The 17500-nt window shown below is 49.2% G+C and overlaps 1 protein-coding gene across 1 annotated transcript in view; it reads right to left on the reverse strand.

Annotated features, from left to right (window-relative positions):
* Nucleotides 1–17500, reverse strand: part of LOC139375539 (osteocalcin 2-like) — a 116505-nt gene that overhangs the window by 67179 nt on the left and 31826 nt on the right. The gene's annotated exons all lie outside the window — the stretch shown is intronic.

The following is a 17500-nucleotide window of genomic DNA, read 5'->3' on the forward strand; positions in this document are numbered from 1 at the left end:
TGCAAATAGGGCCCGGTCGCCAGGGGAGAGGCTGCCGCTGGCTTTAATGGAGTTGGGGCAAACTCATTTTACAGCAGCCAGGCACAGAAGAGGAGGATAATAACATCACACTGGAGGGTGTGTGTGTGTGTGTGTGTGTGTGTGTGTGTGTGTGTGTGTGTGTGTGTGTGTGTGAGAGAGACACATAAAAATCACAGCTAAATTGAGCTCCTCACAATGTGATTCATGTGCTACTGAACACTATCTGAGAATAATACCATTTATAAAGTGAGGAAACATGTCTATGGGCGTTATTCAATCAAAGAATGATGACCAGGTGTGATGACATAAATGACCTGACAAATTGGACCCAAAACGGCCCAAAATCTCTCTTTGAAATAAATGATGTGTGAGATTAAAAAATGAAGACAATGGACTGACTGAAAGAAGCTAATCAAGGTTATTCTTGAGGTATATACATTTAATACAAATGATAATATGGTATTTGATAAAAGAGCAGGTCAGATACTAACCACTGCAGGTAGTTGAACATTTAAATGACCACCTAGACCTAAACTGCCTCAAAACAAAACATTGATGTCTTCATTTTGCAGTACTCCTCTCCTCTCAGCGGGCATGCTAGCATGGCTGTTTAAGCATCCTGAAACATTGCTTACAGACATTACGCTGTCATAAGAGAGATAGGGAGGGAGGTAGAGAGAAGGAGTGAAGAGGAGGTAGAGAAAGCGTGTCCTGATTGATGCGGTTTGATTCAATTTCCAACGTGTGGAGACATTTCAGAGCCCGCGGGCTCCGGTGTCTTCACAGGACAGACAGAGAGAGAGAGAGAGAGAGAGAGAGAGAGAGAGAGAGAGAGAGAGAGAAAGAGAGCGACATCGTTACAACACTGTGAAATGTCTTTATTCTTTTGGAACGTCTGTGAGTGTAATGTTTACTGTAATGTTTACTGTAATGTTTACTGTTCATTTTTATTGATTACTTCACTTTTTTTTATTATCTACTTCACTTTGGCAATGTTAACATATGTTTCCCATGCCAATGAAGCCCTTGAATTGAATTGGAGGGACAGAGACACAGATAGAGAGAAACACAGAGAGAGAGAGAGAGAGAGAGAGACAGAGACAGAGACAGAGGCATAGAGTGAGGCATAGAGAGAGAGAGAGAGAGAGCAACATTGGCATAGAGAGAGACATAGGCATAGAGAGGCATAGAGAGAGAGAGAGAGACCAAGAGAGAGAGACTGAGAGAGACAGAAAGAGAGACAGAGAGACAGAGAGAGAGAGAGACAGAGGCATAGGCATAGACATAGAGAGAGAGAGAGAGAGAGAGAGAGAGAGAGAGAGAGAGAGAGAGAGAGAGAGAGAGAGAGAGAGAGAGCAAGGAAGGGGAGGAAAAAAGAAACAGCTGTGCTCCAGTTTGAGATGTGCCTTTCAACATTAAAGGGTGCTGATGTTAAACTTACTGTAAATCTCCCCTAAAAGACCCACTTAATTGGCTTGAAAGAAGAGAGAGAGAGAGGGAGAGAGAGAGAGAGAGGAGAAGGGAAAAAACAATGCTACCTTCAAACATTTGCTGGGTGCTTTTACATTCCCCCCCCCCCCCCCCCCCCCCTGTCATTCTCTCCCTCTATCTTTTTAAAAGGTGACTTCAGAGGATTGCGTTCTATTCTGCGAGGGATAAGGGATAAGGAAGGGCGGATCAGGGTGCTTGTCTGTCTGTCTGAGAGGACTAAGTGAGAGACGGGAAGTAAGTAAGGAACTCAAACTGTTATGATCGTTTGATAGTTGATGCTGTGGCTGTCACTTCCTGTTACTATGTTGCTGTTCCATTATAGCTTCATAAAGGCTTTTTTATGCTTTAGTTCCAACCAAAATATTGGCAGATGAATTTGCAAAGTGAAATATATCAAACATTTTGTTTTAGAAAAGTAGATATCTACAATAGTCTTCTTCAATGAATCATAAAATGATCAGAGATACAAAACCATCTACTCTGACACATAACAATAACAGCTGCATTGACTGATGCATTTAACACACACCCCCGTTGCCCGAAAAAAAGAAGGAAAAAAACTGCCCTAACTGTCATTAACGTAACATGGCTATTGGCTGATGGGTGGAGGTGAGCGGTGTCAGTCATCCCCCTCTCTCCCTCCCTCCCTCTCTGATGGTGTGTCTGCCCTGGGGGGGGGGATGGTTGGGGCTGGGGCCGGGCCAGTCACTTCTCCGTCACCACGCCTCACAGCCCTTAATGCCATTCCTGTCACGACAAGACTGGGAGCAGAGAACACAGCAGAGTAGAGAGGAGCAAACCTACAGGCACCACACCTCACCCCACTACTGACTGACTGACTGACTCCAACTAGGCTAACTAACAACTACTGCTGAGGTACTGATATAGAACACATAATAATGACAAAACAACTTCTCACACAAAAACCTATAGGACTAGGCTAACTCTAGGACTAGGCTAACTCTAGGACTAGGCTAACTCTAGGACTAGGCTATCTCTAGGACTAGGCCATCTCTAGGACTAGGCCAACTCTACGACTAGGCTATCTCTAGGACTAGGCTAACTCTAGGACTAGGCTAACTCTAGGACTAGGCTAACTCTAGGACTAGGCTATCTCTAGGACTAGGCTAACTCTAGGACTAGGCTAACTCTAGGACTAGGCTAACTCTAGGACTAGGCTATCTCTAGGACTAGGCTAACTCTAGGACTAGGCTATCTCTAGGACTAGGCCATCTCTAGGACTAGGCTAACTCTAGGACTAGGCTATCTCTAGGACTAGGCTAACTCTAGGACTAGGCTATCTCTACGACTAGGCTATCTCTACGACTAGGCTATCTCTAGGACTGGGCTATCTCTAGGACTAGGCTATCTCTAGGACTAGGCTATCTCTAGGACTAGGCTAACTCTAGGACTAGGCTATCTATAGGACTAGGCTATCTATAGGACTAGGCTAACTCTAGGACTAGGCTAACTCTAGGACTAGGCTATCTCTACGACTAGGCTAACTCTACGACTGGGCTATCTCTAGGACTGGGCTATCTCTAGGACTAGGCTATCTCTAGGACTAGGCTAACTCTAGGACTAGGCTAACTCTAGGACTAGGCTAACTCTAGGACTAGGCTAACTCTAGGACTAGGCTAACTCTAGGACTAGGCTATCTATAGGACTAGGCTATCTATAGGACTAGGCTAACTCTAGGACTAGGCTATCTATAGGACTAGGCTATCTCTAGGACTAGGCTAACTTTAGGACTAGGCTATCTCTAGGACTAGGCTATCTCTAGGACTAGGCTAACTCTAGGACTAGGCTATCTATAGGACTAGGCTATCTATAGGACTAGGCTAAATCTAGGACTAGGCTAACTCTAGGACTAGGCTATCTATAGGACTAGGCTAACTCTAGGACTAGGCTATGTATAGGACTAGGCTATGTATAGGACTAGGCTATCTCTAGGACTAGGCTAACTCTAGGACTAGGCTATCTATAGGACTAGGCTAACTCTAGGACTAGGCTATCTATAGGACTAGGCTAACTCTAGGACTAGGCTATCTATAGGACTAGGCTAACTCTAGGACTAGGCTATCAAAAGAACTAGGCTAACTCTAGGACTAGGCTAACTCTAGGACTAGGCTAACTATAGGACTAGGCTAACTCTAGGACTAGGCTAACTCTAGGACTTGGCTAACTCTAGGACAAGGCTATATATAGGACTAGGCTAACTCTAGGACTAGGCTAACTCTAGGACTAGGCTATCTATAGGACTAGGCTATCTATAGGACTAGACTAACTCTAGGACTAGGCTAACTATAGGACTAGGCTAACTATAGGACTAGGCTCTCTATAGGACTAGACTAACTTTAGGACTAGGCTAACTATAGGACTAGGCTAACTATAGGACTAGGCTATCTATAGGACTAGACTAACTCTAGGACTAGGCTAACTATAGGACTAGGCTATCTATAGGACTAGACTAACTCTAGGACTAGGCTCTCTATAGGACTAGGCTAACTATAGGACTAGGCTAACTATAGGACTAGGAGAACTCTAGGACTAGGCTAACTATAGGACTAGACTAACTCTAGGACTAGGCTAACTATAGGACTAGGCTAACTATAGGACTAGGCTAACTATAGGACTAGACTAACTCTAGGACTAGGCTAACTATAGGACTAGGCAAACTATAGGACTAGACTAACTCTAGGACTAGGCTAACTGTAGGACTAGACTAACTCTAGGACTAGGCTAACTATAGGACTAGACTAACTACAGGACTGACAAACATACAGGTACATACACACTACAGAGGAAAAACAGAGAAAGGGGGAGGGAGAAAAAGAGAGAGAGTCTCTCTTCTGGAAAATTATCTAAGCTGATTTCAGCCCAATCTGTCTGTCTCTGGAGGGGAGGGGGGAGTGTGTGGGGTGACATTGCCAATCAGCACACACACACACACACACACACACACACACACACACACACACACACACACACACACACACACAAACTCATAACCCCTGAAGACACGTTTCCTCCGAAAATGACGTCATGCACGGCCAACGAGCTCCCCATCCCCAATTTCCTTAATGCGTTATTAGGAAGGCATGAATTACCAAGCCATGTGCTTTTGGTTTGCCTGTCTGATTGTTTGGCCTTGCTACACGGCGATGGTGGTATCAAGTCAACCACTCTGTTACTGGTAGCAGAGCAGAGGCTAGGACAGGGCAGTGTGTGTGTGTCATGCGTGTGTTTGTATGTGTGTGTGTGTGTGTATATGTAAAAGTCTGTCCTTGCGTTCATAAATCTGTGCGTGTTTGCGTGCGTGTGTGGGTGCAATAGAGAGAACAAAAGATATAAATGAGGGAGGGAGGGAGGGAGGGAGGGAGGGAGGGAGGGAGGGGAAGGAGAAAGTTAATGTCAGGATGTGCCCCATAATGAACACAGCTCTAGTGGGAGCTTCCCCTGGCAGTTAGAGGCTAGAGGAGGCTGATTGGGGATAATTGGCTAGCCTTCACTAGCGGTTAGCATCCAGGCATGGAGAACTGAGGGGGCAAGGGCAGGCAGGGGGAGAGGGGAGGGGGATGAGGTGAGGGAGAGATGCCCCTCCTGGTCATGGGACCAGATCAGACATCAGACAAATCCTTAACCTCAACCTGCCTCTATTCTGGTGGTAAAGACAAAACTAGTTGCTGTCTCCCAATGTCTCAACAACCGTCTCTTTTTAACTAAATACATTTCCAATACATTTGAGTGATTTAGCTAGCACACTTCAGAGTCAGTGCAATTCAGAGTCAGTGCATTGAACTGTGGTAGATAAAACAACCACTAATCACAGCCATTACAAAGTGAAACCTTCTTCAGAAGAGTAGCAGCCTTGTACTATTCCTATCAAACTACAGTACTTGAAGCACGCTTCAAAGTCGAATGAGTTGAAGGACATCCATAGAGTTAGATAGAGGACTCTAGATGGATATAGTCTCAGTTAACACAGAACTAAAGTCTCATGTAATTGGTCAGCTGCTCAGTTAACCCAGAACTAAAGTCTCATGTAAGTGGTCAGCTGCTCAGTTAACCCAGAACTAAAGTCTCATGTAATTGGTCAGCTGCTCGATTAAGTTCTGTGTCCATACATGTTAAGAGAAGAGATGTTAAAACAAGGAGCGGAACCAGAACGAGGATCGGAACCGGAACGAGGAGCAGAACCAGAACGAGGAGCGGAACTGAAACCAGAACGAGGAGCGGAACCAGAACGAGGATCGGAACTGGAACGAGGAGCAGAACCAGAACGAGGAGCGGAACCGGAACGAGGAGCGGAACCAGAACGAGGAGCGGAACCAGAACGAAGACTGGAACCAGAACGAAGAGCTCTACCCTCTCTCTTTGCAAGTTACAGGCAAGTCAATGGGCCAAATGTCCCCTCCCCTTCCAAAATGCGAAAGATGCTAACACCTGCGAAATAGTGATTTGTTGAAATAACCAGAGGAAAAACCCAACACTGGAATTAATACTGCTTGTTATCTCACGCATGCCATTGTATCATGACAGATCAACGGTACCATTTATGTTTAAGTAGATGGATATAACCGTTTTAGCATGGACATAGTCATACAAAGATGAGTCCTCTATCTAACTCTATGGGGACAACATGGCTGTGGGACAGCTCCAGTCTGCTGTGTAAATACAGTGGTGTTTCCTCTGCCTGGTACCTGCTGAGACAATAACACTGGCTAATTGGGACACAATGGAGGAGCTATGAACTGCTTGTTTAACCTATTGAGCTGTACTGTTACAGTACTAAACTCTGTGCACTGGTCTTTTATACACTTTCACTCACTCACACACACACACACACACACACACACACACACACACACACACACACACACACACACGCACGCGCACGCACACACACACACACACACACACACACACACACACACACACACACACACACACACACACACACACACACACACACACACACACACTCTCCTTTCCCAATCTGATTCAGGTATTAATCAGTATGTACTCAAGACATAACACTGTGCCATGTATTACATAAATTGATTAGTGTAGGAGTCATTCTCACTCGTTCCTGCATAGCAGAGGGAAAGGGTTCAGAGATGTGCAAACTTGCATTTCTCTGATGGTTCCTTTTATTCTACCATTCATCACCAACTTAAAAGCAGAGCTGGAATATATAGGAGGAGAGGAGAGGAGAGGAGAGGAGGGAGAGGAGAGGAGAGGAGAGGAGAGGAGAGGAGAGGAGAGGAGAGGAGAGGAGAGGAGAGGAGAGGAGAGGAGAGGAGAGGAGAGGAGAGGAGAGGAGAGGAGGGGAGAGGAGAGGAGAGCTTCATATGCAAGCTAGAGCTCATAAAACAGAGCACACACTACAACAGCAGGGCACGCACACACACCCACGCGCACGCACGCACACACACGCACTCACGCACACACACACTCACGCACTCACACACGCACACACGCACTCACGCACACACGCACTCACTCACGCACACACGCATTCACGCACACACGCACGCACTCACGCACACACACACACACGCACATATGCACACACACACGCGCACTCGCGCACACGCACTCACACACGCCCACATGCACTCACGCACTCACGCACACATGCACTCACGCACACACGCACACACATGCACACACATGCGCGGCAGGTAGCCCAGTGCTTTGAGCGTTGGGCCAGTAACCAAAATGTTGCTAGTTGGAATCCCGAGCCGTCAAGGTGAAAAATCTGTCGATGTGCCCTTGAGCAAAGCACTTAACCCTAATTGCTTCATGGTCACCGTAGATAATTAGCCGAGACCCCAATCTCCGGGGTGTCTCAGGGAGACCTGGATATGAAGAAAAAAAAAGATTTCCAATTCGCCTAATGCATATTAATACACACTTGTCATGTGTGAAACAGGACAAATATAAGCACCCACACACTTACAGGAGAGATAACATCGGATACACCCAACACTGAAAGACCTCTCAGTTTGCATATCCTTCAGAACGTGACTCTGGCCTGGCTGTACAGGAGACCCTACCAGTATAGTCCTACACTTAAAACAATGTTTCTCCTCAGAAATTAGTAGTAGAAACACATTACAAAGTAAAGCTTTCAAAGCAGCCCATTGGTTATTCTTGGATGTTGTTCTCCTCTTTCAGGCCTGATTGGCAGGACAGTCACAGAGGTAAAGGCCTGATTGGCAGGACAGCCACAGAGGTAAAGGCCTGATTGGCAGGACAGTCACAGAGGTAAAGGCCTGATTGGCAGGACAGCCACAGAGGTAAAGGCCTGATTGGCAGGACAGTCACAGAGGTAAAGGCCTGATTGGCAGGACAGTCACAGAGGTAAAGGCTTGATTGGCAGGACAGCCACAGAGGTAAAGGCCTGATTGGCAGGACAGTCACAGAGGTAAAGGCCTGATTGGCAGGACAGCCACAGAGGTAAAGGCCTGATTGGCAGGACAGCCACAGAGTTAAAGGCCTGATTGGCAGGACAGTCACAGAGGTAAAGGCCTGATTGGCAGGACAGTCACAGAGGTAAAGGTCTGATTGGCAGGACAGTCACAGAGGTAAAGGCCTGATTGGCAGGACAGTCACAGAGGTAAAGGCCTGATTGGCCAGACAGTCACAGAGGTAAAGGCCTGATTGGCAGGACAGCCACAGAGGTAAAGGCCTGATTGGCCATACACTCACAGAGGTAAAGGCCTGATTGGCCAGACAGTCACAGAGGTAAAGGTCACAGAGCTGCTGGAACAACAGAGAGAGAGAGCACAACGGTGTAGCTGCAATCAGGAGGGTTCACAAGGGGCTTCCTCCTCTGTCTCCGCTCCCTGTACACTCAGCCCAACCCAGCCCCAGTCCAGCCCTGGCCCCCTGTTGAAAAATACAGGTCAGCAGCTATGTGGCCCCCCCGGCCCGTCCTAGCCCCCAACCACCACCACACTCTAACAGGGGAGAGGGGGGAGAGGAGGGAGAGAGAGGGGGAGGGGGACACAGGAGTTGTTTTAAATGGCAGGAAATCCCTGAGATGTTTTCTGTAGTCCCAGCGACAATCTAGGGCCCCGCTGCGAGTGAGAGAATCACAATTTTTGACACACACACCCACCTCTTTTACCATGCGCACACACACACTCTCTATCCAGGTTGTCCTGGAGAGGCGAGTGGACAAACGTGCCCTATTCGCTCACAAAGGCACACACACATCGCAGTCATTCCTGTCCGTTTTGTGTCAGTGGGTTTTGCAGGGGGAGTCTCTTGTGCAGGAATGACTGCTGGACACACAGCAGGCAGGACTTACAGCCAGAACACCCTCCTCCCTGCCTCTCTCACGCGCTCCCTCTATCCCTCCTGCTTTAACCGTTTCTCTCTGCACATCCACCTCTCCCTTTCTGACTCGTTCTCTGTCCCTCCCTTTTAAGTGTTTCCCTCTACACTTACTCCCTTTCACTCCCTTTCTCTCCCTTTCTCGCTTCTTTCTCATTTTCTCTGACCCCCTCTGTCTCTCTCTCTCTCTCTCTCTCTCTCTGTCTCTGTCCTCTCCCTCTCTCTCCCTGTTCTCTTTCTGTCTCTCTCTCTCTCTCTCTCCCTGTTCTCTTTCTGTCTCTCTGCTGTCTCTGTCCTCTCCCTCTCTCTCCCTGTTCTCTTTCTGTCTCTCTCTCTCTCTCCCTGTTCTCTTTCTCGGTCTTCTCTCTCTCTCTCTGTCCTCTCCCTCTCTCTCCCTGTTCTCTTTCTCTCTCTCTGTTCTCTCTCTGTTCTCTCTCTCTCTCTCTGTTCTCTCTGTCCTCTCGCTCTCTTTCTCTCTGTTCTCTCTCTCTCTGTTTCTCTCTCTCTGTTCTCTCTGTCCTCTCCCTCTCTCTCCCTGTTCTCTTTCTCTCTCTCTGTTCTCTCTCTGTTCTCTCTCTCTCTCTCTCTGTTCTCTCTGTCCTCTCGCTCTCTTTCTCTCTGTTCTCTCTCTCTCTCTCTCTGTTTCTCTCTCTCTGTTCCCTCCCTTCCTCAGTCCTGCTCCCACATAGCGACCAGGTCACAGTGACATCCTGGCTCAGTCCTACAGTCAGTATGTGCCTGTAGCCTTGTGCTCTCCCAGTCTGTGTGCTACACTGCTGAACACAACACCACAACACCACCATACTCTGGACTCCTCACCTATGATAGATAGAATCTCATAACTACCTCACTTCCTAGCTCACCTTTTAACATGAGGCCTACTTGATCCAGTAGCATCACAGGGAAGTATAATTTCTAACACAGAGAGCGAGGGAATGTCCAGTTGTGTGCCGTTAGCAGTCTATCAAGCTCTCAGACAATTACAAATGTTCATTTTAGCCCCTCACCAGGAGAATAACACAGTTTGAAATCTGGACCACAACCAGTGATTATTAAGAGAACTTCATCAAATTCATTTCAGGGCAACAAAATTAAAAAGTGTCAGTTTTCATATCTCTAGTCATATTCCTCCTCTCTGAGGTGGATAGAGAAGTGCTGAATAGGATGTTAAGATCACAGTGCTCCAAAATGAGTCCCTGCAAGAAAGACCAGGAAACCCTGGGGTTTCCACCGCAGTCCTTCCTCCTCCTCCCCCTAATAGCACTCAAAATTACATTTCCTCGCTAATTATTACCATCATAAATATAACAGGCACTGCTTTTTTTCCCTGTTTCTTGTTATCCTTTCTTTGTGTGGTGATTCATGGCTGTGGCATTATGGATCCACTCTTACTGTGAACGCCTGACAATGTTTTAAGCGGCCCGCGTCGTATTCATTTATTTGTTTATCACTTTAGCTCTGAATGTCGTTTTCTGTGTTTTATTCTGTGGCCTTTTTCATTTGGGTCGGTGTTCGTACAAAGCAGTTGGCAGTGGCCTGGTATAAGATGACTCATGCACCAATAAAGTCTTATTGAACAATAGCAGATGGCTGCTTCCCCTCTCTCCTCTCGCAATTAAGACTGGCTTACGTTCCAAATGGTACCCTGTTCCCTATATAGTGCACTGCTTTTGACCAGAGCCGGGCCCACAGTGGTCTAAAGTAGTGCACTACATAGGGAACAGGCATCCATTTGGGACGTGCCCCGGGGGATTGAAAAGGCGTGTGAAGAACCAACCTTCACCCCCCCCTTTTCTTTGTCTGTTCTTCTGCTGGCTGGGTGCTGGGTTGTGGTATGATATCACCTGCTGTTTCAAGGTGTTCCAGTGGTTCATGGTGCTAAGATAGTTGCAGGCCTCAGCGCTGGTATGAGGGAATTGGTTCTGGGGCAGTTAGTTGGTACGGAGAGGGCAGTGAGCGTCTGCCAGCCACAGGGGGATGTGTTTAAACCTGGGACTCCATTTAAAGGAACTCTTTGGCACAGCACAATGTTAAGAGATAAAGGTGCTCTGTAATACTACAGACAGGCAGGTACAGCAGAGAGGACAGGGACAGACATGAGAGAGAGGAGTAGCTGGTGGCTGTGAGGGGGGACGTGTCGAAACCTGTCATCTGTCAAAGGATGCCCCTTTCTGTGTCTCACCACACCCAGTTGTGTCAGGGCAGGGTGTCGTCTGAGCCTGTATAGGGAGGAGAGGAAGGTAGGAGGGTGTCTGAGCTGAGTCACGCTCTTTAACCCACACCTCCAGGGCCATTTCTCTGACTCTCTGACTCTCTCTGGAACTCTCCCTCCCTCTCTCTCTGCATCTCTCCCTCCCTCTCTCTCTGCATCTCTCTCTTCCTCTCTCTCTGTATCTCTCTCTCTCTCCGCTGAGAGGACAAATGCCAGCATTACACAATCATTTCCCTTCTTACTTCATTGAACCAAAAACAACTCTATATGGGAAGACGTGTAAACAATGTCATACAGATACCATATGAAGGGACTTCACTAGAGTGGCTGAGAGTCTACACAGTGAAAGGCCCAGGCCACTAGTGTGGCTGAGAGTCTACACAGTAAAAGGCCCAGACCACTAGAGTGACTGAGAGTCTACACAGTAAAAGGCCCAAACCACTAGAGTGACTGAGAGTCCACACAGTAAAAGGCCCAGACCAATAGAGTGACTGAGAGTCTACACAGTAAAAGGCCCAGACCACTAAAGTGACTGAGAGTCTACACAGTAAAAGGCCCAGACCACTAGAGTGACTGAGAGTCTACACAGTAAAAGGCCCAGACCACTAGAGTGGCTGAGAGTCTACACAGTAAAAGGCCCAGACCACTAGAGTGGCTGAGAGTCTACACAGTAAAAGGCCCAGACCACTAGAGTGACTGAGAGTCTACACAGTAAAAGGCCCAGACCACTAGAGTGACTGAGAGTCTACACAGTAAAAGGCCCAGACCACTAGAGTGGCTGAGAGTCTACACAGTAAAAGGCCCAGACCACTAGAGTGGCTGAGAGTCTACACAGTAAAAGGCCCAGACCACTAGAGTGACTGAGAGTCTACACAGTAAAAGGCCCAGACCACTAGAGTGACTGAGAGTCTACACAGTAAAAGGCCCAGACCACTAGAGTGACTGAGAGTCTACACAGTAAAAGGCCCAGACCACTAGAGTGGCTGAGAGTCTACACAGTAAAAGGCCCAGACCACTAGAGTGGCTGAGAGTCTACACAGTAAAAGGCCCAGACCACTAGAGTGACTGAGAGTCTACACAGTAAAAGGCCCAGACCACTAGAGTGACTGAGAGTCTACACAGTAAAAGGCCCAGACCACTAGAGTGACTGAGAGTCTACACAGTAAAAGGCCCAGACCACTAGAGTGACTGAGAGTCTACACAGTAAAAGGCCCAGACCACTAGAGTGACTGAGAGTCTACACAGTAAAAGGCCCAGACCACTAGAGTGACTGAGAGTCTACACAGTAAAAGGCCCAGACCACTAGAGTGACTGAGAGTCTACACAGTAAAAGGCCCAGACCACTAGAGTGACTGAGAGTCTACACAGTAAAAGGCCCAGACCACTAGAGTGGCTGAGAGTCTACACAGTAAAAGGCCCAGACCACTAGAGTGACTGAGAGTCTACACAGTAAAAGGCCCAGACCACTAGAGTGACTGAGAGTCTACACAGTAAAAGGCCCAGACCACTAGAGTGACTGAGAGTCTACACAGTAAAAGGCCCAGACCACTAGAGTGACTGAGAGTCTACACAGTAAAAGGCCCAGACCACTAGAGTGACTGAGAGTCTACACAGTAAAAGGCCCAGACCACTAGAGTGACTGAGAGTCTACACAGTAAAAGGCCCAGGCCAACACATGCAGACCCTAAATTGACGTCCCCCCCACTTACGGTAAATTCCACTGAAGGAGAGTGTCTGGTCTGGTTCACACACACACACACACACACACACACACACACACACACACACACACACACACACACACACACACACACACACACACACACACACACACACACACACACACACACACAGTCTTTTTATGGGCTGTGGACAAAACAACAAGTGTGTAATAATGGTGCTGCAGGCTGGATGGAGAAAACATCCTTTTAGCACATCACGACTTAAGTGGCTGGAAGAGAATAGAAAATAGGGGAAGGGAGTTAAGGGCAGGGACGGACGGGTGGACGGACGCGAGGTAATCGTCCGAAACAGGTGGAGTGGTTTCAAAATGGATGAGACACTAGACGGACAGACTGCCAGGCTATCACCGTGACGACGAGGCTGCAGCGGTAACGCCACGGTCACCTCGTTGAGGACGTTGTCAGGCGGAGATGGGGATCAGTGCGGCACCGTTGAACACGTCCACGGGGGAAATGAGGGGGTTGCCCCCAACGACCGTAGACGTGGGAGACACAGGAGTGACAGGAGCTGAAGGCAGGAGCGGACAAACCAAGGAGAGGGGCCTGATGGTTAAAAAGGCGGGGAGGCACATGTAGGGAAGGGAGGTCACTTATGAGAGAATACTACATACACTCAGGGTCACTGAAAGGAGAACCCCACTAAACTCATATTTACACACTAATCAATCAACATTTCCAACAACTATCTATCAACATGGACACAAGTAACTACAGATATCCCATGAATCCATAGCCAGTCAGAGTTACATCTGTTCAACAAATAAAAAGCTGTTTAAACAGTGTGTTTAGCTGTCGGCTAGGTGTGGTGTGGCGGCTGGGCGGGGCAGGGGGGGTTACGGTTAGAGATGGTAGAGAAATATTGATCCATAACAGTATGACACGGCCAGACGTTTGATGGATGTCCCTCCTCCCGGTTCGGCGTTCCTGACTGTAAGCATGCAATTACCAGGCTGTTTCCTGTGTCAAGACATAAATCACACCGCCTCACAAGACAAAGAATGTGACACGGAGAGAGAGGAAGGAGGAAGGGGTCTTGTGAACTAGGGATGATCACTGCCAAAGGGCCCAAGTAGCGAGAGGGAGCGAGAGGGAGCAGGAGAGAGAGAGAGAGAGAGAGAGAGAGAGAGGGAGAGAGAGAGAGATGTGAGAGGTGAATCTGTGTCCAGTCAGTCCCTGACACATGCTGACACACACACACACACAGGCTGGCCTTTGACCTCACTGTGAGTGGAAAAGAGGGACCCCCAAGACAACTCTGTGCCCTATACCCCTAACCTCCCCCGCCCTCTCAGGGGGGTGTGGGTGTTGTGGTGCATTCCTGGACCCAGGCACCAACCCTCCGCTCTGGGCACTAATCCTCTACAGCTGCGTCCCTTGCTCCCTCCCCCTCTCCCCCATCGTCTCTCTCTCCCTCCCTCCCCCTCTCCCCCATCGTCTCTCTCTCTCCCTCCCTCCCCCTCTCCCCCCCATCGTCTCTCTCTCCCTCCCTCCCCCTCTCCCCCATCGTCTCTCTCTCTCCCTCCCCCCCTCTCCCCCATCATCTCTGTCTCTCCCCCTCTCCCCCATCGTCTCTCTCCCTCACCCTCTCCCCCATTGTCTCTCTCTCCCCCTCCCCCTCCCCCCCATCATCTCTCTCTCCCTCCCCCTCTCCCCCATCGTCTCTCTCTCTCCCTCCCCCTCTCCCCCATCGTCTCTCTCTATCCCTCCCCCTCTCCCCCATCGTCTCTCTCTATACCTCCCCCTCTCCCCCATCGTCTCTCTCTCTCTCTCTCTCCCTCCCCCTCTCCCCCATCGTCTCTCTCTCCCTCCCCCTATCCCCCTCTCCCCCATCGTCTTCCTCTCTCCCTCCCCCTCTCCCCCTCTCCCCCATCGCCTTCCTCTCTCCCTCCCCCTCTCCCCCATCGCCTTCCTCTCTCCCTCCCCCTCTCCCCCATCGTCTCTCTCTCTCCCTCCCCCTCTCCCCCATCGTCTCTCTCTCTCCCTCCCCCTCTCCCCCATCGTCTCTCTCTCCCTCCCTCCCCCTCTCCCCCATCGTCTCTCTCTCCCTCCCTCCCCCTCTCCCCCATCGTCTCTCTCTCTCCCTCCCCCCACTCTCCCCCATCTCCCTCCATACCTCCCCCCTCTCCCCCATCGTCTCTCTCTCTCCCTCCCCCCACTCTCCCCCATCTCCCTCCATACCTCCCCCCTCTCCCCCATCTCTCTCTCTCCCTCCCCCTCTCCCCCATCGTCTCTCTCTCCCTCCTTCCCCCTCTCCCCATCGTCTCTCTCTCCCTCCCTCCCCCTCTTTCTCTCCCTGCCCCTCTCCCCCTCTCCCCCATCGTCTTCCTCTCTCCCTCCCCCTCCCCCCATCGTCTCTCTCTCTCTCTCTCCCTCCCCCTCTCTCCCATCGTGTCGCTCTCCCCCTCGTCTCTCTCCCTCCTCTCATCCCCCTCTCGCCCTGGTCCTCTGTGTAATACATTTTTCTCAAGCTACTCACAAGTGTCAAATGTAAACCAGCTTTGTCTCTGGTACACGCACGCACGCACGCACGCACGCACGCACACACACACACACACACACACACACACACACACACACACACACACACACACACACACACACACACACACACACACACACACACACACACACACACACACACACACACACACACTCTCTCTCTCTCTCTCTCTCTCTCTGTGTTCTGGGTTGAGGGCCCCAGAGAGAGAGGGACAGAGAGAGAGAAGGACAGAGAGAAGGACAGAGAGGTACGGACAGAGAGAGACGGACTGAGAGAGGGACAGACTGAGAAAGGGACGGACTGAGAGAGGGACGGACTGAGAGAGGGACGGACAGAGAGGGACAGACAGAGAGGGACGGACAGAGAGGGACAAAGAGAGAGAGAGGGACAGAGAGAGAGAGAGGGACAGAGAGAGAGAGAGGGACAGAGAGAGAGAGAGAGAGGTGTTGTTTTACTGTCATTCTGTACTGGGAGGCTGGGGTAACTTATTGTAATGGGGAGTCGTGCCAGACACTCAAATAAAAACAGGGAGCATAGTAGAGTGGAGTGGTTGTTTTGTCCAGTCTGCAGATTTGTGTGTGAATCTGAGAATGTATGTCAGACTGTGTGTGTGTCAGACTGTGTGTGTGTGTCAGACTGTGTGTATGTCAGACTGTGTGTGTGTGTGTGTGAGTGTGTGTGTGTGTGTGTGTGTGTGTGTGTGTGTGTGTGTGTGTGTGTGTGTGTGTGTGTGTGTGTGTGTAGGTCAGACTGTGTGTGTGTGTGTGTGTGTGTGTGTGTGTGTGTGTGTGTGTGGGTCACACCGTGTGTGTGTCTGTGTGTGTGTAAGTCAGACTGTGTGTGTGTGTAGGTTAGACTGTGTGTGTGTGTAGGTCAGACTGTGTGTGTGTGTAGGTTAGACTGTGTGTGTAGGTCAGACTGTGTGTGTGTAGGTTAGACTGTGTGTGTAAGTCAGACTGTGTATGTGTGTATGTCAGACTGTGTGTGCATGTCAGACTGTGTGTGTGTGTGTGTGTGTGTGTCAGACTATGTGTGTCAGACTGTGTGTGTGTGTGTGTGTGTCAGACTGTGTGTGTATGTCAGACTGTGTGTGTGTGTGTGTGTGTGTGTGTGTAGGCCAGACTGTGTGTATGTCAGACTGTGTGTGTATGTCAGACTGTTTGTGTGTATGCCAGACTGTGTGTATGTCAGAGTGTGTGTATGTCAGACTGTGTGTGTGTGTGTATGTCAGACTGTGTGTGTGTGTAGGCCAGACTGTGTGTATGTCAGAGTGTGTGTGTGTGTATGTCAGACGGTGTGTGTCACACTGTGTGTGTGTCAGACTGTGTGTGTATGTCAGACTGTGTGTGTATGTCAGACTGTGTGTGTGTGTGTCAGACTATGTGTGTCAGACTGTGTGTGTGTGTCAGACTGTGTGTTTGTCAGACTGTGTGTGTGTGTGTATGTCAGACGGTGTGTGTCACACTGTGTGTGTGTCAGACTGTGTGTGTATGTCAGACTGTGTGTGTATGTCAGACTGTGTGTGTGTGTGTCAGACTATGTGTGTCAGACTGTGTGTGTGTGTCAGACTGTGTGTTTGTCAGACTGTGTGTGTGTGTATGTCAGACTGGGTGTGTGTTTGTCAGACTGTGTGTGTCAGACTGTGTGTGTGTGTGTGTGTGTCAGACTGTGTGTGTGTATGTCAGACTGTGTGTGTGTATGTCAGACTGTGTATGTCAGTGTGTGTGTGTGTATGTCAGACTGTGTGTGTGTGTCAGACTGTGTGTGTGTGTGTATGTGACGGTATGTGTGTGTGTGTATGTCAGACTGTGTGTGTGTGTAGGCTGTGTGTGTATGTCAGACTGTGTGTGTGTGTGTGTGTGTCAGACTGTGTGTGTAGGTCAGACTGTGTGTGTATGTCAGACTGTGTATGTGTGTATGTCAGACTGTGTGTGTATGTCAGACTGTGTGTGTGTGTGTGTGTGTGTGTGTCAGACTGTGTGTGTATGTGTGTGTGTGTGTGTGTGTGTGTGTGTGTGTGTGTGTGTGTGTGTGTGTGTGTGTGTGTGTGTGTGTGTGTAGGCCAGACTGTGTGTATGTCAGACTGTGTGTGTATGTCAGACTGTTTGTGTGTATGCCAGACTGTGTGTATGTCAGAGTGTGTGTGTGTGTATGTCAGACGGTGTGTGTCACACTGTGTGTGTGTCA

Source organism: Oncorhynchus clarkii, chromosome 19 (genome assembly GCF_045791955.1).
Source record: "Oncorhynchus clarkii lewisi isolate Uvic-CL-2024 chromosome 19, UVic_Ocla_1.0, whole genome shotgun sequence".
Lineage (NCBI taxonomy): Eukaryota > Metazoa > Chordata > Actinopteri > Salmoniformes > Salmonidae > Oncorhynchus > Oncorhynchus clarkii.